The following is a 12,089-nucleotide window of genomic DNA, read 5'->3' as shown; positions in this document are numbered from 1 at the left end:
GGAGCCTCAGGCTGAACCTGGAGGTGGTCCAGGCACCCTGCCCTCGAACACCAGTTGCGGGTGGGTACAGAGTGGGGTAATGACTGCCTCTCAGAGTGGTCACTGCCCAGGGAGGGAGAGGAGGGGTCCAAGATGAGCCAGGTCACAGGTTACAAGGTCTTGCACTGAGACCCCCACTCACCTGTGCACGACCACGGTCCCACAGAGGCAGCCACTCGGAAAGACGATTCAGAATAATGATGTCCCTGCTCTGTCCCCTGCCCCTTCTTCTCCACAGCTGTCCACAGCCCCGTGCCCATCCCCTAGGCTGGGTCTCCTCGCCTTCTGCCCTGAGCCACATTCCATCAGGAACCTGCACACCAGCGCCAGGTGCGTTAGAAAGCACGCTGCGGAAATTGTTAATGTCTTACCCTTCCAGGGACATGGCATTTTAATTTGGGGCCAACCTTGAGGAGTGAAGGTCTTACTCGTTAAATATTAAGCCATCAGGGAAAATGTTTTGGGGTGGAGTAGGAGTGTGGGGTGGGGGGAGAGGGAGAGAGGGAGAGAGGGAGGGGAGGGGGAAAGCGGAGAGGGGAAAGAAAGGGAGAGACTGTTCTTGCCTTCTCCCAAATCACATCACAAGCCCCGCAAACGCTTACTCCACCCACTCGTAGCCCCTCCCCCAAAGCCAATTTCCTCGCGCCTCCGCACCCGTGCACACCCCACGTTTCTGCATGTGCGCTCCCAGGCCCGGGCCGTCTCCCGTGGACAGACCGAGAGGGCAGACTGCAGCAGGAAGGGAGGGCGCAAAGGGAGGAAAGGGAAAGAGCTGCGGAGGAAGGCCAGCCCAGGTGGCGGAAGGGCCATCTCAGCTGCCCCGGCTGCGCCCAGTTCTTCCATCTCGGTCCCACCCTATCCCAGCTGTGCAGCCGCGCCTTATCTGAGCCCCCAGCCGGGCCCCACCTCACACCGCCCGCCCCGTCTCCATGGCAACTGGAGCCGCTCGGCCCTGATGATAAGGCCCGCCCACCCATTCGCATGGGCGCCCGCTACTGGTAGGGGCTGAGCCGGCCTTGGCTCCCTCGACTTGTGGAAATGAAGGCTCAACCGGCAGAACCGCAGCCTGGTATCCTCTAGTCCAGCTTCCCGCCCTGTTCTAAACCAACCATCACTTGCTCTGGGCCAGGGACTTTCACCCATCCTCTCTAGCTTCACCAAAGCTCATGTCTCCCAATTAGGAGATGAAAATGTGGTTGAGAGATTGATCTGCCCCCCACCATGCCCCCCACGCCTCGGCCCATTGAAGCCAGCCTGGAATTCCTACCCAGGTCTGTCTCAGGTCAAAGCCAATGAATGCTCTTTTCAGTGGGTCCCCAAGGATCTCCCTTTAATCTGAACTTGGGGTTTGGGGTCCCGTGTGCTAACCTTATACCGTGGAGCCACCAGAATCCTGCTTCGTTGGACTGGCCTGTGGACAAGAGCAGAGAGGCTGGGGGCCGCGGGCTCTGTGCCCTGGGGCAGGGACAAGCCGGGCTGGAGGCCGGCCTTGCAGATAGTAAACGAGTTGCGAAATGGCTGAGCTGGCCCAGTGGGCTGGGGGTCAGGTGGGCAAGCATTCCGCCGCTTTCCTTTTTCACCAGTTTCATTCAGAGTGTGCCTGCCTGCCTTGTGCCTCCGGGTCCCATCTCGCTATTTCTGCTTTCCATTCCCTTTTTCTTTCCTTTCTTCATCTTTCTTCCCTTGGCTCTGCTTCCCTTTCACCCTCTCTCCCTCCCAGCCCCACCCCCGCAGTTACTGTGGCAACAACTCAGTGCCAGAAATAAAGGCAGGATCCAGCTAGGTCACCAGTTCCCAAAACAGCATCCCAGGGTGGAGAGGGGGAAGGTGGGTGGGAGCAGACCAGCCCAACAGGGGAGGCCCCCAGGCATACCCTGAGGGTGGGGTCTGTGTCTGTGTGTGCGTGGCGAGGGGGCACCCACAATCGCCCCCAAAATCGCCCCGCCCCGGGCCGGTGGCTCATCAGAACATCTCTTAACCTCTGCCAAGCCTGCGCCTGCGCCTTTTCTAAGACTGATGAAGCTCCCACTCCCCTCCTCTCATTTTATCCTTCTCCCACACCCCCATTTTTAAGCCCTGCTCTATCTGCTAGGACTAGAGTTGGGGTTCCTCTAATGCTAACCCTGAACAGCACCCTCTCGCACTCTGGTGAAGCATCAGGCAGGGGCAGGTGAGCCCAGAATCAGGGTCCCAGCCTGGGAACCCACCTGCTCAAGGCCCTGCTCCCCGTTTGCTTCTGATGACAGCAGGAGCGGGCCCGGGCGCCCCCTTCCTTCCTTCCTCCCCCCCCCACAAATATGCATCTCGTCACACAGTTTCTCTTAGCACTCTTGCTTGGGTTTCTGTATCCTCTCTCTACACACCCCTGAAGAAGGCCCTCTTTCTGTGTCCCCCCTCCCAGCCCCTTAGGTTTGCTTGGTCCTCAGCTTGTTCCTGCTCTGGTCTCTATTTATAGCTGGTCCTGTTGGCGGGTTGTGGTGTCACTTGTACAAGTTGATTGATAGGGCTGGGGGAGATGCAAGGGAGATTGCCTCCCAAATTCAGCTTTCTGAATCCTGGGGGCGTCCCTTCTGGTCGTTACACACACGCATGAGCTGTGAATGAGGAATTCCTCAGACCTGCACCCCCAGGTGGACAGGCTGGCCCCGGCGTTGGACATGTGGCCATAGTGAGGCCAGCAGCGCGGAGGCCAGCCTCCCCCGTGGGCACAGGCACTTCACCCACACAGGCAGCCCCTGCCGAAACACGGTTGCAGAACGCACACCCCCACTCTCCCAGTGAGGCACCCCCCACGCTGACACGCGGTGCCTGTGACACCCACTCACACCACCCACCGATCCTCCCCTTGGCTCCGGTTCTCCACGCTCACAGCCACCCACCCCACGTGCTGACACCCCGTCCCTGGCACACAGCGCCCACTTACCCATCCCGTGGGCGCTTTCTGGGCCCCACCCCTTCCCAAAGCAAGACTGCCTGCCTTCTCCTACACCCGTCCCTGCTCCTCTGCCTCTCGCAACTCGGCAACTCAGTGCCCTGGGAAAGAACCACCAGGTGTGCCTGCCCGGGAAAGGGCGCCTGGCCTGCCAGGCCAAGGGAGGGGCAGAGCTAGCAAGGGGGTGCCTCGATCCTTGGAGGCCTGCGTGTCTGCTCGGCCCTCAGCCCCTGCAAGCACTTCAACAGCCGGCACCAGGAGAGCATCGTGGTCAGGCCTGTGGCCATGCCCTGCCACCCAGCCTCATTCTGCATTTGGTCCTCACCCCAGCCTGGCCAGCTAAGGGCTAGAAGGAGGCTCCTCAGGCCCCTCCCCGCAAGGAGCAGTCCTCACACCAGTGGCACTCAGGCCTCTGAGTGAACTGCTCCCCCCCACAACAGGAGCGTCTGTGGCATGGTGGCGGGAGACGGGCAACGCCCCCTTCCCTTCCACCACTCAGCAAAGATGGCACAGCTCTCCAGCCTACTCAAGGCGGAGCCTCCACCCCCCAATCACTTGGACTTCTGACCAGCACAGCTAGGGGAAGGGGTCCCTGGGTGGCAGCATGTGACACCCCAGCCCCTCTTCCCCGAATCAAAAGGAGGTTGGGTCAGATCAAACCCAGCTAGTCCCAGGGTCCGGCCCATTCTCCCACTGAACAAGGGGCCATAGCTGACACCCCCACCCCCACCCCGGGATCCCTGCCACCACCCAGAGCCTCACTTCTAGAAAGGTGTTGTGGCCAAAGTGCCCACAGAGGGGAAGAGAGGTGGGAGACCCTGCCACCTACCTCTTCCCGGACAGGGTGGCCCAGATGCTCTGAGGCCCCAGGGTGGGGGCGGGGACAGGCGCGGATCCCGGGGCTGCGGCTTTTCCTGAAAGCCCAGGTAACAGGCGGCTCTTCCAGGAGCCCGGCGTGCTTTCCCAGAGCACAAATAACAAGAAAAAAGCTGGCTTGCGGTGGGTGAGTGGGTGGGCAGCCGGCGAAGGAGGGGACTTACCCTTCTAGGCCCCCACCCCCTCGCCGCCACCCTGCTTCTCCACCAGCCTGGCGCGCAATCCCGGGGCCGGGTGTGTGCGCCGGTGGGCAGGCCAGGCGGGGCGGGCGGGCGGCCAGGTGGGCGGGCCGCTGGCTCCCACCCACCCCTGCACCCTCCCCACCTCCAGCTGATAGCGTGCGGCCTGGCCTGCGGGTGTGTGTTTGTGTGTCTGCTCTTCCACCTCGCTTGCTGCAGTTCAATCCGTCTCAAACAAGAGGACCATTAACTGGGCGTCATGACGAAGCAGAATCGGAAGCAGACTCTTGGCCAGCCGCTGGCCTTTTTCCCTTTCCCACACCCACCCCCAACCCTGCAACACACGCTCACACACACAGCCCCTCCAGCCTCCTAAACAGCCAGAGTTTGAAGTCAGGGGGAAGGGGCTCTACTGATAACAGAGGGGTGACAACACCCGCTTTCCCCAAGCACCTCTATCTCCCACTCATCACCTACCAGCACCACAGAGGCCTCTGGGGTCCCTGCCTCCCTGGGGTGCTAAAGCGCATAGATGGTGAGGGGCAGGGGTGTGGGCTAGATGCCAGAATTGGTTACCCAAGGATTAACCCTCTCCTGGGGAGGACAGAATGGGAGGATTCGAGAAACCAGGTGCTCAGCACAAGAGACCGGGTTGGCCCTTGGGTAACTCAAATCCCCCGGGGACAGAGCACAGTGGTGGTGAGTGGGAAGGACCCCAATCTCTTTCCAAGTTGGGGTCTTCAAGAGAAGTTCTCACCCGGTGATGTCCAGTCCCAGCACTGAGCTACAGGAATGTCTCTGGGAAAACCTCCATGACTCCAGGCCCCTGTCATTGGCCTTTTCGTTCCCTCTGGGCTTAGAGCAGAGCCTGGTTCATTTGTGACCCCTGGGAGCAGGGGAGGGAGACCGGCCAGCTGACCCTGGCCCCAGCACGGCCTCCTCTCCACCTCTGTGCAGACTTGCCTACCTAGGCAGCCCTTACTGTTGCCCTGGTAACCGCTGCCCACAGCTGGTCAGCTGATGGTATCAGCTGTCGTTGGGGAAATCTAGAATCTGGGGAGGGGGCTCTGGGGTATCTGAATGGAAAAACTACAGGGGGGAGGGTCTTGAGAGGACAGGTGAGGGTGTGCCCTGGGACCTCTCTCAAAGAGACGAGGACGGGTAGGGACAGGAAGGGGGGGATGTGTCTGGGTTAGTGGGAGACAGAGAAGAATGAATCCTGAAGGATGGGCTCCAGAAAGAAAGGAGAAATGAAAAAGGCAGGTAGCCGAGTGGCTGAGGAAGGGTGGAAAGAATCTGGGCTTAGCTGCTGCATGTACGGCAGAGGCGGGAGAGGGGCCCGTGGAAAGGTACTAGAAAGCCTGGGAGTGGGAGAGAAACACAGGATCCATCGACCCATGAAAAAAAGGCCAGGAGATGATGCAGGAGGAGGTGCACTTTTGATGTGGCAGGAGCGGGCCACAGCCTTAGCGGAGGGGAACCAGGCCTTTCTGGACAACCAGCCCGGCCTCTCAGCTTTCTGCCCCTTCAACCCCACCCTTATTGCCCTGTCCCCACCCTAGTGCTGCACAGCCTCCCTCCCCCTCTCCAGGAGACCAAGTGCCAGGTAGCCCTTTAGGATTCCTGATTTTTCCCCACTATCTCGGTTTCTTCCCTGTTTCCATGCGCCACCCACCCCCCAAGACCCCATTCCAGGATATTTGCCTTCCGGTGCAAGGGTCCCCAGAGGCAGGGCTGGAATGAGCGGTTGCCAGGAAGGACAGCTGTGGACAGGGGCCTGGAATGAGGTGGCTCAGGAGGAATGGATGGGAGTCACTGGGCTGGGAGGAGGGGGGCATTCCTCAGGGAAACAAGCACTCTGGATAGAGTGGGGAAGCCTAGGGGAGAGGGCAGGGGGAGGGGGAAGGGAGGGGGTCTGCGGTACCTTCAAGGGCCTGGGGCGTGGGGCTCGGCAGCTTCCTCGGTGACATACACCTCCATCCCTCAGCGCATCTCCTCTCCGCCTCCCGTTGCCAAGACAACCTGCCGGCTCAGCCGAGGAGGCAGCAGCGGCAGGGAGGGGGGAGGAGGCGGCTGTAGCTCTTACTGCCTCTTCTTCAGCAATGGAGGGAGGGGGCCTCGGTGCCGGGGGGGGGGGGGGGGGCTTCAGGAGCCGGGGCTCCCACTGAGCCCCCCCAACTCTCCCGTTCCCTCTCCTTCCGTAACGCTCTGGGATTGGCTCCTGGGGCGGCCTAAGGAGAACCTTAATTCAGGGCCAGATAGCAGGCTGGTCTTGGGAGGCACATGGCCACGTCCCCCATTCCAGAAAGCTCAGCGTGGAGCTGGGAAGAGCGATAGGAACAAGGGAGGGATGGCTTATGTTGCAGGGTCGTAGGGTGGTTTCTGGCAGGAAGGAGAGGCCCCGGGTGTGGCTAGGGTGGGCATGTGGGCCATGGGCTGAGAAGGTCAGAGCCTGGGACAGCACTCTTCCAGTCCCGAAAGGCCCATTCCCACGGCCTCTCACTCCAAAGGCATGTCCCTCCAGGGGCGGGAGAGCACCTTGGGCAGAATAGTTCCCCTCAAGCCAGCCCTGGAACCAAGGGGACTGCAGAGTTAGGGCTCCCTCTGTCGACCTGAGGCTTGGTAGCTGTCAAGGTCATTCCTTGCTGAGGGATCCTGGGGTGGGGGGAGGGTGTTGGGAGGGACGTGGGAGGGCACAGCCAGGCCAGAAGACCCTTCCCTCGCCTGCCAGGCTCTGCCTCCTCCTCATCTTTGGCCTCGCCCTAGGAGGAGGAGGAGACATACTCTGCCTCTAGCCCTCTCCTCCTGGGAAGACCCCAGACTCCTCAAGGCCAGCTGAACGGTCGGTCTTCCTGCACTGCTTGCCTGCCACTCCAATAGGCTGGGAGGACAGGGTAGGCACAAGCTTCCCCCCAGAAGCAGGCAACCCTGAATACCAGGTGCCTGTGAGCCCAGGCCCCGGGGTGGGCTTCCTGGGCACGGCTTGGCCACGCCCACCCCAGCAGGCTGCCAACAGGACAAGCGTACCTTTACGCTCAGGAGCACCTTCAGGCTCTGAGGATGGGCAAGTGCGTCCACAGCAGGGGGCTGGGGCTCCTGCCCCTCTCAGGCGGGTGGTCCCAGGCCCAGGATACCTAGTTCTTGGCTCTTTTCCCCAGCAAGGTCACTGCTGCCAGATGTCCTGACCAGACGCTGGCCCTGCCGCCTGTCCCCTCCCCAGGGGCTGTGCGTAGGTTTCTCTGTCCTCTCTCCGTCTCACTCCATTGCCCCTGCCCCGCCCCCTGCACCGACCTGCCCGGGGAGGTCTAAACATTAACTCCTGGAGAGGCTGACTGGGCACCTGTGCACCTAAGAAGGGACAATGACAGAGAACTGGGCCAGCAGAACAAAAGAAAGGACGAGGGCCTCCAAGTGACCCTTTCCCATCAGTCTGGATGACACGTCCCCCACCTCCGATCACTGGACTGTCTGACTCCTGGACCCCAGAGCCTCAGCCCCAGCAGCTGCACCAGACCAGCCTCTCCCCTGAACCCCAACCCCCACAATCGCGTCTGGTCACTCCCCTTCTTGAAGGCCCTCACAGTCTCCTCCTGTCACAGCAGAGACCCAGCTCTTCATAACGTGGCCCAATCCTTTCCTGCCACTTCTGGCTGCAAACTTTCAGTGCTAGCCAAGCCGATCTACTGCTCGCCCTCCCACTCCCACAACAGACCTCACATTTTCCTGCCTTGAAGCCCTTCTTCCCATGCTGTTTTCACTCTCAATATTGCCCCCTGGTGGGTCTTCTTTGCTGACGGAAATCCTGCTCCTATCTTCAAGGTCAAGCAAACCCCAGCCCTTCCCAGTGCCCCTGCCCCACGGACATCCCAGAACCCACCGTGCCTGGCTGAGGAGTGGAGAACATCCCACTCGAGGTGTTAAAACACAGGTGAGAGGGCTTCCCTGGTGGCGCAGTGGTTAAGAATCTGCCTGCCAATGTAGGGGACACAGGTTCGAGCCCTGGTCCAGGAAGATCCCACGTGCTGTGGAGCAACTAAGCCCGTGCGCCATGACTGCTGAGCCTGCGCTCTAGAGCCTGCGTGCCACAACTACTGAGCCTGCATACCGCAACAACTGAAGCCCGAGGGCCTAGAGGACATGCTCCGCAGCAAAAGAAGCCACCGCAATGAGAAGCCTGCGTGCGTACCGCAAGGAAGAGTAGCCCCTGCTCGCCGCAACTAGAGAAAGCCCGCACGCAGCAACGAAGACCCAGTGCAGCCAAAAAAAAAACAAACAAAACAGAGACAGGTGAGAATCTGGACTGTGATCTTGGATGAGTTAACATCTCTCCATCTAAGCCTGCCCACACACAACATGGGAACAATCTCACCCCGCAAAATGAGGGGCTGAATGTGAGCACACCTTGCATACTGCCTGGCACATCTCTGGAGCTCAGTACACAGCAGTGTCCTTATTTTCTCTCCTTTCACTCTTTGGGGATGTACCAAATGCTGCTTTGCTATCTTAGGGGTAAGAGACAGATTTCCAAAAGTCCTCAAAAGAACTGCCTTTTTATGGGTTGATCCCCCCCAATTAAATTTCAAGTGTCTTGAGAGCTTGACAGGGGATGACACACTATCTTGTCCATCTTTTTTTATTAACCAAAGGGCTAGCACATCGTCATACATTGTAGGGAATACACAAATATTTGGATTAACTGCTTAGGACCCCTCCTGCCCAAGTCCTCCTAAGGATGGAGCTTGGAGGCAGGATTCTGGCTTCTCATCCTACCTCTACCTTCAGGGACCACAGGGTGCTGGGCCAATGGCCAACGACTTCTTTCTGGGTCTTCAGTTGGGTTATTTCCTCAAGAAATACTTATTCTGTGTAACGTACTGTGCTGGGTAGTGTGGGGGATGCAAAGACTGATTAGTTCTACATCTGAGGCCTTTGCTGTCCAGCGGAACCGTGACACGAGCATAGATATGTACAGTTCTGGACGAGCTGTGATATGTGCCTTAAGGCCAGGGCAAGTCAATGGACGGAGGGGCTGGGGGCAGCAGAGATGGCCACTGCCCCTGGGAGAGTGAGGGGCGTCTGTAGAGCCGAGGACATGGCTGTGGTCTGGATGTGCCAGCATTCTGGAGAAGGGCAGGCAAGGCAGTGGGAAACTCATGAGCAAAGATGGGCCCTACTAGAGAATGGACTTGAGGATATGGGGAGGGGGAAGGGTAAGCTGTGACAAAGCGAGAGAGAGGCGTGGACATATACACACTACCACACGTAAGGTAGATAGCTAGTGGGAAGCAGCCGCATAGCACAGGGAGATCAGCTCCGTGCTTTGTGACCGCCTGGAGGGGTGGGATAGGGAGGGTGGGAGGGAGGGAGACGCAGAAGGGAAGAGATATGGGGACATATGTATATGTGTAACTGATTCACTTTGTTATAAAGCAGAAACTAACACACCATTGTAAAGCAATTATACTCTAATAAAGATGTAAAAAAAAAAAAAATGGGGCCTGTGAAGGACCAAAATTCCCTGCTGGAATTCCCTGGTGGTCCAGTGGTTAGGACTCCGTGCTTCCACTGCAGAGGGCAGGGGTTTGATCCCTGGTTGCGGAACTAAGATCCCACAAGCTGCGTGGTGTGGCCAGAAAAAAAAAAAAAGATGGGCCCAGAGTGTCTTTTGGACTGCAAGCGTTGCAGTTTTTTTTTTCTTTCTTTCTTTTTTTGCAGTACGCGGCCTCTTGCTGTTGTGGCCTCTCCCGTTGCGGAGCACAGGCTCTGGACGCACAGGCCCAGCAGCCATGGCTCACGGGCTCAGGCATGTGGGATCCTCCCACACCGGGGCACGAAGCCGTTTCCCCCGCATCGGACCCCTGCATCGGCAGGCGGACTCCCAACCACTGCGCCACCAGGGAAGCCCCAATGGCTGCAGTTTTGCCAGCGTTCTTGAGGGGAGCTGGAGGGACAGGGCTAGCAGGGGGCCTTGGCACGACTGGGCAGGGGTTTGAAAGCCATGCTGAGTCTGTTAGTGATGGTGTGACTCGGGCAGAGCTGTGGTAAGGTAAGGTGAGCTGAACAAACTATGTGATGTGCTGAGGAGTGTGTGTGTGTGTGTGTGTGTGTGTGTGTGTGTGTGTGTGTGTGTGAGGAGGGAGAAAGACCGCTGAGAGAACTACCGCATTCATTGAGACAGATCCCAGTGAGGTCCGGCCGTGGTGCAGGGTTCCAGAGTTTGGAGGAGAAGGCAGTCGTGTGAAAGGGGGTGACAGCTGACATGCTGGTTTGCTCAGGGAGAGGAGAGAGTGACAGAGATCTCGGGGCATGTTTCTGTGAAGAGGGGCCAGGAAAGAGAAGAGTCCGCGAGCCAGAGAGAAGGAAGAAAGGACCGCCTAGGGCAGGTGAGGGAGGAAAGAGCTTCAAGGACAGGTGGTCCCTCGTAGCTGTCCAGGGCTGTGAGGCTGAGGCTGGGTGACTGGGAAGTCACAGCCAGCGGAGTCTGAGGGACAGGGTTGACTAGAGAGACGTGGTGAGGGCTAAAATGTGAATGGATTCCCGCCCCCTGCCACCGCCCCGACTTCCTGCTTCAGCTCCCCTCTGCCTCATCTGGCCGTTTGGAGGACAGGACAGAGAAGCCAGCATCTATATGTAGGCTATTCTTAGCCAGAGTTCTTGGTAATCCTAAACAGGCATAGGATTTGAGGCACGCTGCTGCCGCCGCCGCCCTCCCCCTGTCACACCCTCCCTGAAACGGATGTGTTCAACTCACCCTAAGTCTTCCTGCACTGTGTCCATCCCTACCCGCCCACCTCCTTGGAGCTTTAGGGCGCCCAGAAGCAACCAGGGTTGCTGTAGCCATCAGAGGTCCACGGGAAGCCTCCTTCCTGCCACACACACTAGGAGGGATGGGGAGACTTCCCCAGAGCATGAAGAGGCACCCTGGTTATGGAGCCTGGAAGCACCAACAGCTGGGGGACCCAAGGCCACAAGCGGGCGTCAGAGCTGCTGGGCTCTGGCTGGGGTTGGGGCAAGGGCCCCGTCTGAGATGGCACAGGCCTCCAGAGCGGCCTTCCTCTCTCACCCTTCCCCGTCCTCTGTCCCTCCCTGCCAGGTCTCACCTCAGAAAGCAAGAAAGGAAACAGTGAGGGCTTTCTGGAGCCGTCCCCCAGAGGCCTGTCTGTGCTGGGGAGGTCAAAGAGAGGGAGGGAGGGGCCGGAGAAAGGCAGAGAAGAAAGGGGAGGCGAGACAAAGGGCCCCATCCACCTTTGAAGCTGTCTCTAACCCGAGCCGGTGGTGGTGGGGGGGTGGGCCTGAGCTTTAAAGAATGTCTCAAATTCCTGCGGAAATCAGAGGGCTTGTAAGAGCTCCCCCTCCCCGGCACACCTCCTTCCCAGCCCCCCAAGTCCAGTCCTCCACACCTGGGGGCCCCGACCCTTTGTCCTCAGGTAATTGCTGGGCGTCGCCCCTGCGTGGAAAATCCCATTGAACTCGCCAGTTATCAGCTGTGGCTCCAGACCACCCTCCCTACACTCTCCCCACCTCCCCCGAAAACGACCCCCAACACGTTGTTTGGGGGGGAGAGGAAAAAGCAACCTGGTGAAAAGTGATTATGACAAGCCGGAGGGAGAATGGCCTGGGGCCTGGGGACCTCCCTCTTGGCTGCCGCTGTCTAAATTGCCTCGAGTTGGGGGTGTCAGCCAGCCTTGGCTCCGGTCCTCACCCAGGGAGAGGTGAGTGACCCCCCTGCGTCCCCGAACTTGGACTACGCGCCACTCGCCTCCCCTTTTGACTAAACCAGCTCCCCCCCCCCACAGCTTCCCATTCTTTCTTCATTTTTAGGCCACTGTTGGGAGAAACGGGAAGAGATATCGTTCATCCTCCTTCTCTCTCCAAAATCCCCCTCCCCAACATTTTCTCAGAAAGAGGAGGGAGGGGAAACTGAGGCTGGGGGTCCGTCCGCAGAAGAGCGGGCTCAGTGAGGTGTTCCCCGTGAAAAGCAGAGGAGGGGCGCTGCTAGGAAGGGCCTCCCCAGTGGACAAAATTAAAAACCGTGGCAAAGGAGGAAAGAGGCGGGTTTTATG

At 59.1% G+C, this 12,089-nt stretch overlaps 1 protein-coding gene across 9 annotated transcripts in view; it reads right to left on the bottom strand.

Annotated features, from left to right (window-relative positions):
- DMTN (dematin actin binding protein) overlaps nt 1-7,226 on the bottom strand; it is a 23,545-nt gene extending 16,319 nt beyond the window's left edge. For 2 of the 9 annotated variants that reach the window (XM_024747726.1, XM_024747727.1), the window contains exon 1: nt 3,801-4,146. The gene's annotated coding sequence lies outside the window, so the exon portion shown is untranslated. Of the gene's footprint in view, nt 1-181; nt 332-3,800; nt 4,147-7,053 lie in introns of those variants that run through there. The other 7 variants (XM_024747722.1, XM_024747723.1, XM_024747728.1 and 4 more) reach the window with 7 other exon arrangements.
- Nucleotides 7,227-12,089: the final 4,863 nt, after the last annotated feature.

The sequence above is a fragment of the Neophocaena asiaeorientalis genome, unplaced genomic scaffold (genome assembly GCF_003031525.2).
Source record: "Neophocaena asiaeorientalis asiaeorientalis breed wild unplaced genomic scaffold, Neophocaena_asiaeorientalis_V1.1 scaffold429, whole genome shotgun sequence".
Lineage (NCBI taxonomy): Eukaryota > Metazoa > Chordata > Mammalia > Artiodactyla > Phocoenidae > Neophocaena > Neophocaena asiaeorientalis.
The sequence above is the reverse complement of the archived record's forward strand: the minus strand, read 5'-3'. Positions and strand labels throughout refer to the sequence as shown.